General features: G+C 33.0%; 1 long non-coding RNA gene across 1 annotated transcript; it reads right to left on the reverse strand.

Moving 5' to 3' along the window:
• Positions 1-4,198: 4,198 nt before the first annotated feature.
• Positions 4,199-7,171, reverse strand: LOC118709413. The gene is made up of 2 exons (XR_004984956.2): positions 4,983-7,171; positions 4,199-4,931 (listed from the first exon to the last, which is right to left on the reverse strand). It is a non-coding gene; the product is annotated as an uncharacterized LOC118709413 (long non-coding RNA).
• Between the last annotated feature and the right edge of the window lie 304 nt (positions 7,172-7,475).

Genomic DNA, 7,475 nt, shown 5'->3' on the forward strand with positions numbered 1-7,475 from the left:
ATATTAAATTCTAGATTTCCCCACTCTTTTTTCCTCCTTCACCATCTGGTCTCCAAAGTGACTGCATTTTTATATTCTTCTCTAGCAGCAATGCCTGCTGAGATTGCATCATCAACTGCCGCACACTAAGTCCATTTTTCTGTATACAGTACTCTTATCCACCCAAACTTTTTCAATATTTTTGCATGTAGGATGGGATTTTTCTTTCTGGGAGTATTTTTTACTATTATTAGTTCAATCTTAGGTTCTCTATTTACCTACTCTTTCTCAATTTTCCTGGACTCTCCTTGTTCCTGCAAAGACTTACTATAAAAACTTGAGATAGCTCTGCTGAAATTTTTTATTTTTCTCAGTAATTTGAAGTTTGTAGTGTTATCTGTCTTTAAGAATCTTAAAGACAGGGGATTGCTGTGAGGTTGTACTTATTCTTGTTTATATGTATGTGTGGAGGTTTTTTGGAAGACATGAAAATAAATTCAAATATAGTGAACTGTCATTACCTTCGGCACCCTATAAATCCAGATTCATCCATTTTGGATTTGCTTTCCCATTCCTCCATTAATTTTCCACCTCCCAAATTTGTGTTGTTTATCTTCTATTTCCTTTATCCTTGTAGGGTTGTTTGTTTTTTTGTCCTTATACATTTAAACAAAGGTTAAAGTGCTATGCTCTGAGGATGATGCTGTAAGCCAAGGAGCACCATTAGAAGCTGAAAAGATAAGGAAATTGAATTTTCCTTATAGAGCATCCAGAAGAAATCATCTCTGCTAACATTGACATTAGCCCAGTGAAAGTGATTTCAAATTTCTGACCCCCAGAATTGTAAGAGGACATTTATGGGGTTTTTTAGACACTAAATCTGTGGTAATGTACATCAGCAAGAGGAACAACTTGGTCACTGTTGTTTTTTAATCCTCACTCGAGGATATTTTCACATTGCTTTTCAGAGAATGCGAGAAGGAAAGGCAATATAGATGTGAGAGAAACACATCCATTGGTTGCCTCCTGACGAGCCCTGACCAGGGCCTGGCTCTGAGGAGCCTGCAACTGAGGTACCCTTGCCCGGAATTGAACCTGGGACCCTTTGATCTGCAAGCCAATGCTCTATCCACTGAACCAAACCCACCAGAGCCAAAATGGTCACATTTAAATGCAATGATGTACCTTAAAGGGAGACAAGACAAGGTATCTAATGTTATAATCAATACACACTTAAATACTTTTTAACAGAGATAATTAGTTTTGGGGTATAAGCTATTCACTTCAATTTCTTCTCTTACTAAAAGATCACCCCATTTCCAGGGAAGTATAGGTTTCTCTTTTGTTTAAGAGATAATCTAAGCACTGAGTTCCTTAAGATTTGTCCCTTTATTTAAAATCTGTGTTGCTTAACATAATATGTAATCTATAGTCCCTTGTTTAATAATTTGTAATTTACTATTAATCATTCAGTGCACTTTTATTATGGATCTCCATACCTGTTGCCCAATATTTAAACATACATAGCAAACTAACAATACGCCAATAGTCCTACTTTCATTAAAGTGAAAATAAACTTTATTACAATGCTATATTTCTCACCTCTGATCACATCTTTAACATTATTTCAGTTGATCCCTAAGCCATCACAAACATTGCTATTTTATAGATGAAGTAACTGGAACCAGATAGCTTAGGTGTCTTATTCAGTCATTGAGCTAGTTGATAGCAGAAAGGTAACTTGAAGCCAGAGCTTTTGTTCCAGGTGCGTGCCCTTTCCACTCTATCATATTCTAATAGAGATATATGACAATATCTCAAAATCTTGCCCAATACTATTCCTCAAACTGTTATACCTCAAATAAAAGTTCTAGATAATCTGCATATTCTTTCAGATGTAAAATATACTGGTTTTTAGTATGTGCTTTTTTTTTTCTTCAACCTCTCTGACACTGTGTTCACTTAAGCAAGTTCTCAAGTGTTTTCCCATCTGTAAGATGCCTCTGTGATGTTTCCTGAAAGTATTCTGACCAAAACAAACAAACTTAAATAACATTCTGCAAGTATTGTTCTAGGTTGAATTAAATCTATCTTCACCTTTTCTAATCCCGTATGCATGTGTGATTTGGCACACTATTTTTCTTCTGAAACTCATGATATGTTAAAGGATTTGGGCTATAGCCCAGCTCAGTGGTTGAGTGTCAACCTGTGAACCAGGTCACGGTTCAAATCCTGGTCGGGGCACTGGTGTGGCTCAGTGGTTGAGTGTTGACCTATGAACCAAAAGGTCACAGTTCAAATCCTGGTCGGGGCACGTGCCCGGGCTGCAGGTTCAATCCCAGCATGGGGTGTGCAGAAGGCAGGCCGCCATTCAATGATTCTCTCTCATAGTTGATATTTCTCTCTCTCTCTTCTCTCCCTTCCTCTCTGAAATCAATTAAAAAATATATTTAAAAAAATATTTGGGCTATAAGTTGAATAATATAAGAAGGCACTCATTTAAAAAAGAATTTTATTAGAAAATAAACTGATTAACAAAACAGATCCAGAAACATTGGAACGTGCAACAGACTGATGTTTTTCAGAGGGAAGGAGGGGAGGGTGGGAAGATATTAACCCAACAATTTATATGCACAGCCCATAGACAAAAGTGCTGGGAAGGCATAAGGAGGGGGCGGGCGTGGGGTGGAGGGGGTCAATGGGAGGAGGCAAAGGAGAGCATCTGTAATATTTTCAACAATAAAAATAAAAATAAAAGAATTTTGTGTCACTGGAGTATGGATAGTCATAATTCTTCTGTACCCTTTCCTTAACTCTTCCAATCTCTGCAAAATTACAATCAAATCACCTTTGAATGGATGCAACTTTTGAAAATGCACCAAATGCTATGTAGGTAAAGAGTTTTATAAGAATTGAAGAAATTCAAAATTATTAAAAATTCAGTAGTGAGAAGTTAAAAATAGGTAAAAAAAAATCATAATAAAAAGTTTTTAAAAATCATTTAATCATTAACTGAATGATATATGGTGAAAAATATATAAGCTGTAGTATTACTGTGTAAAACAAACACATTTATTTGATGCTTGGAATGGTGTTATGGATGTATTTAACATTACAAAAGAAAGGTGGCCATAATTAAGCTTTTAACTGATCTGGCTTGGATTGTCCAGTGACTGAGCAATTTTACCAGATGAATTAATGCAGGGCGTTTCCAATTCTAGCAAAGTGTCTTCAGTTAAAGTATAGAACAGTGCATACATGGTGCTAGGCTAGAAAAAGGTTAATGTTCATTTCTATTGTCCTGTTACTCTGGACGAAAGTACTAACAAGAACCTGAAACAGAGCTTGGGTTCTGTCTTATTATGGATTAGGTTCTATTAACCTTATAAAAAACAGAAAGATTAGGTCAATACTTAGACTACCAAAAGTTGATGAATAGAACATTTTTTTTTATTTTTAATATATTTTATTGATTTTACAGAGAGAGGAATTGAGAGGGACAGAGAGTTAGAAACGTCGATGAGAGAGAAACATCGACCAGCTGCCTCTTGCAAACCCCCCACTGGGGATGTTCCCGCAACCAAGGTACATGCCCTTGACCGGAATCAAACTGCTCCATCCACTAAGCCAAACAGGTCTCAGCTAAATAGAACATTTTAATTATGAAAGAAATAAAAGTAAGATAAAATACCAACCTAATGTAGTGTTGTTTAACTACAATTGAAGATTTTCTGGCTTATGAACATTTTCCAGGGAGAAAAATCTAACCATGTTTCTGAGGTCCCTTTAAAACAAAAGGTGGCTTTAAAAGCTTTATACCGCCCAGCTGGTGTGTTCAATGGTTGATCCGTTGACCCATGCACTAAGAGGTCATCAGGTGACTCCTGGTCAGGGCACAAGCCACGATTGTTGGCTCAATCCCTAGAAGGAGGCATGCAGGAAGCAGCTGTTTGATGTTTCTATCCCTTTCTCTCCCTTACTCTTTCTCTCAAAAATAATTTTTTTTTTAAAAAAAGGCTTTATATCTGTTGTTACATATGACAAAAACTTGTCATTTAATGTAACACTAATGTACATAGGACTACAGAAGAAATTCTGCTCACAAGGAAGCAGCGATCAATTTGCTGCTTAACAAATATTGTATTCAATTCCTTGTCTACTCAAATAACTTAACCAAGGTTAAGACCAGACTTTATGAATTGAGAATAAAAATCAATCAAAGAAAGTAACATCATTTTTTAATTTGATTCAAATCCATTTTCATGTACAAAGTGAACTATATACAAAATAAATGTACATTCTTAAAAACTTTTAGAATACAAATTTCCAAAGGACTAAAAAAAGTGCACAATTTTCAATTATTATCTTCAATCATACTATACAGAAACAAATAAAACATTAGCTCATATACACACTGAAAAATTTTAAAACAGCACTTGATGTAACAAACAAAACATACATCTTATATATTTAAATTTAAAAGGATGAGGAAAGGAAGAATGTATTGCACCAAATTAACAGTAACTTCATTATGATTATTAATCAAAATTATTTACACATCCTTATTACGTTTAAAACTTTCTCAACTTTAAAATCTTTTTTGGCATACAAATACTCACTGAGTCACAGTTTGCACAGTCAATTAGATATATAAATAAGGCTTAGTATTTTTTTCCATGGTCCATTCCAGTAGAAAAAATGAGAAGGAACTATATAACTTTATTTATTAAATATTTAAGTAGCAGCACACATTGCCAGTTTTTTAAATGTCATTTCAGATTTTCAGTTATCCTCCTCTGAAATGACTCTGTGCATGATGTATACACACACACATATCTGAGTCACTGTCACCGTCTGTGATAACACTGAAATGCTTCCATTTAATCTGGGTCCCAAAAAACTGACATAAAGAAAAATAATTTGTTTGATAATTTTCTGTCTTAATAGATCCACTTATACAATAATGCATCTGGCAGAAAATGACTGGCTAGCTCCCTGATTACTTTCTGCAAAAATTTTCCTCAAAGTCTTTAAAAGCAAACAGTTGGGGGAAGAAAAGCCATTCTTGTTAGAAGTTTCTGGAGAACAGACCAACCCTATAATTTACTAACAATTTTTCTTATGTAAAGCTAACTATAAAACAAATAGTAGCCACACAAAAAAAATTTGGTTATGGTATTTATGAATCACAGAAAGCAGTAATAGAATAGAATAAGAAAAAAAAGTCTAAAATAGAAAAGATTTTAAAAAGATCTACTATAATATGCCATAATTTGGGGGGAAATATAGAAACTATTATAATTAAATAATTTAAAAGTTATCTAAGAAAAGCAATCAAAATCCCAAAGGAAGAAATAGTTATTCTCTGTAATCCCTAAATAAGAAACTAAGAGGTTGAAATTCTTTTCAGTTAAGTCTGACAACTGGTATTTCCTTACCAAAACCAGTATCTAAAGTGTTCATTAGTATAATTTAATTTTAACATTCTGAAGAGCAAAATAATGTCTTATCACAGATAAATTTTTCCCTTCAAAATGCAAAAGTATCTGCTGAATTTGTAGGTGAGCCCAGTGAATCTTCAAACACATTGCTAATAGAATATTGCAAAATATTTCCAAGAGAAGAAACATCAAAAAAAGCATTTTAACAATAATTAGTACACTAGCTACCATTTTAATACAAATTAAACTGAAATATGTTATTACCAAAATAAAAATTTTAAAGGTCCAATTTGATTAAAACTTTTTTTCAAGTTAGATTTTAATCAAAATATAATTTTATTTTCCAACTTCAGCTAAATCCTAACCTCTTCTATTCTCAAATTATAACATAACACTGAAAAATATTACAAATAGTTAATCACTTTCTATACTAAAAAATAGTTATAAATTAAAATAATGATAGCTATATTTTAAGTGAAAACACACACACACAAAATTTCACTAATAGTCAACTGTGAAAAATGAATGCGTAATTCTTTCAGTGACAAAATTTTGGTTATTATCATTATGATAATATTTGCAAAATAAATTTTCAAAGAAACATTAAAACTATACCATAGAAAACAAATTGAATTAGTTACTTTCTACTTATTCTATTCCTTTGAATTTTCAGTTCATAAAATTATAGACATTAAGACAAAAGTAAATATAGTTTTATCTTTTTTCAATAAAATATTAGTTTCATTGATCAAAATCCTGCCATGTACTTAGAAATCACCCACATATGACAAATGTGAGATAATCCAAGATGTGTCTTGAAGAATTACTATAACGTACCAGAAAAATATTTGATAACATAGCCACTTTTACACAAGTTTCTTATATTGAAGAAAATAACTTAAATCTGATAATCAAGGATGGCCTTATATTATTAATGTAGAAAATGGAATCATTTCCATTACAGGTCAAAATATCTTAAATTTTCATGCTTTATTTTCTGTAATACTAGGACTTTACATATGAAAAATTAAAAATTACTTCCATATAGAAGCTGTACCTGCCAAAGTCATCAGATGTGGAAGGACTTTATCAATGCTTCTTAATTAGGAAAATTCTATTGATTACTAGAGCTTCAAGGTTACAGATATCTAATTTTATTTTGTCACTCACGCTTTTTATTAAAACTTTTAAATGTTATGTAATTCAGATATGCAAATATTCACTGACAGCCACTAGAAATAAAAAGCAATACTTTTGAGGGCAACTATTATAAGTTTCTAATATGAAAGATCTGAAGAGGACTTATAATAATGCAACTAAAAAGGAAATTTAGTTGTTTCTATATCATGCAATACAAAAAACCCATTCCAAGCCGATTCTAGATAAAATGTCTCATTTAAGGATAATGATTAAAACTATTCTCAAATAAGTCTGTGATTATTGTATGTGATTTATAAAAATGAATGCATTTCTATAGAATAAAGTATTTTAAGATTTAATATAATCCTGAGACATTATTTTATATCAAGATCAAGTAAAGTGATTCAGAAAGTCCAGAGTAGTGCCAAGATTTCTGTACATTTATAAAACCTCAATAAGTCTGATTTGCAATCTCAATTAAGAAACAGTGGCCTAATCAGGCCAGTGTGGCTAAGTGGTTGAGTGTTGAACCAAGAGGTACAGGCTGGATTCCGGGTCAGGGCACATGGCTGGGTTGTGGCTGAATCCCTAGTAGGAGGAGTGCAGAAGACAGCCAATCAATGTTTCTCACTGTATCGCTTTTACTCCCTCTTTAAAAATCAATACAAAAATATATATTTTTAAAAAAAAGCTCAGTTGATTGGAGTGTCATCCCATACACCAAAAGGTTGCAGGTTCTATTTCCAGTCAGGGCACATATCTGGGATGGGCGTTTGATCTTCAGCTAAGGCATGCACAGGAGGCAACCGATCGATGTTTTTCTCCCTAAAAATCAATAAAAGTATATCCTTGGGTGAGAGCTAAAGAAAAAGAGCCCTAACTGGTGTTTCTCCATGGTTAGAGCATTGGCCTGTG

This window comes from Pipistrellus kuhlii, unplaced genomic scaffold (genome assembly GCF_014108245.1).
Source record: "Pipistrellus kuhlii isolate mPipKuh1 unplaced genomic scaffold, mPipKuh1.p scaffold_m20_p_7, whole genome shotgun sequence".
NCBI classification, from domain to species: domain Eukaryota; kingdom Metazoa; phylum Chordata; class Mammalia; order Chiroptera; family Vespertilionidae; genus Pipistrellus; species Pipistrellus kuhlii.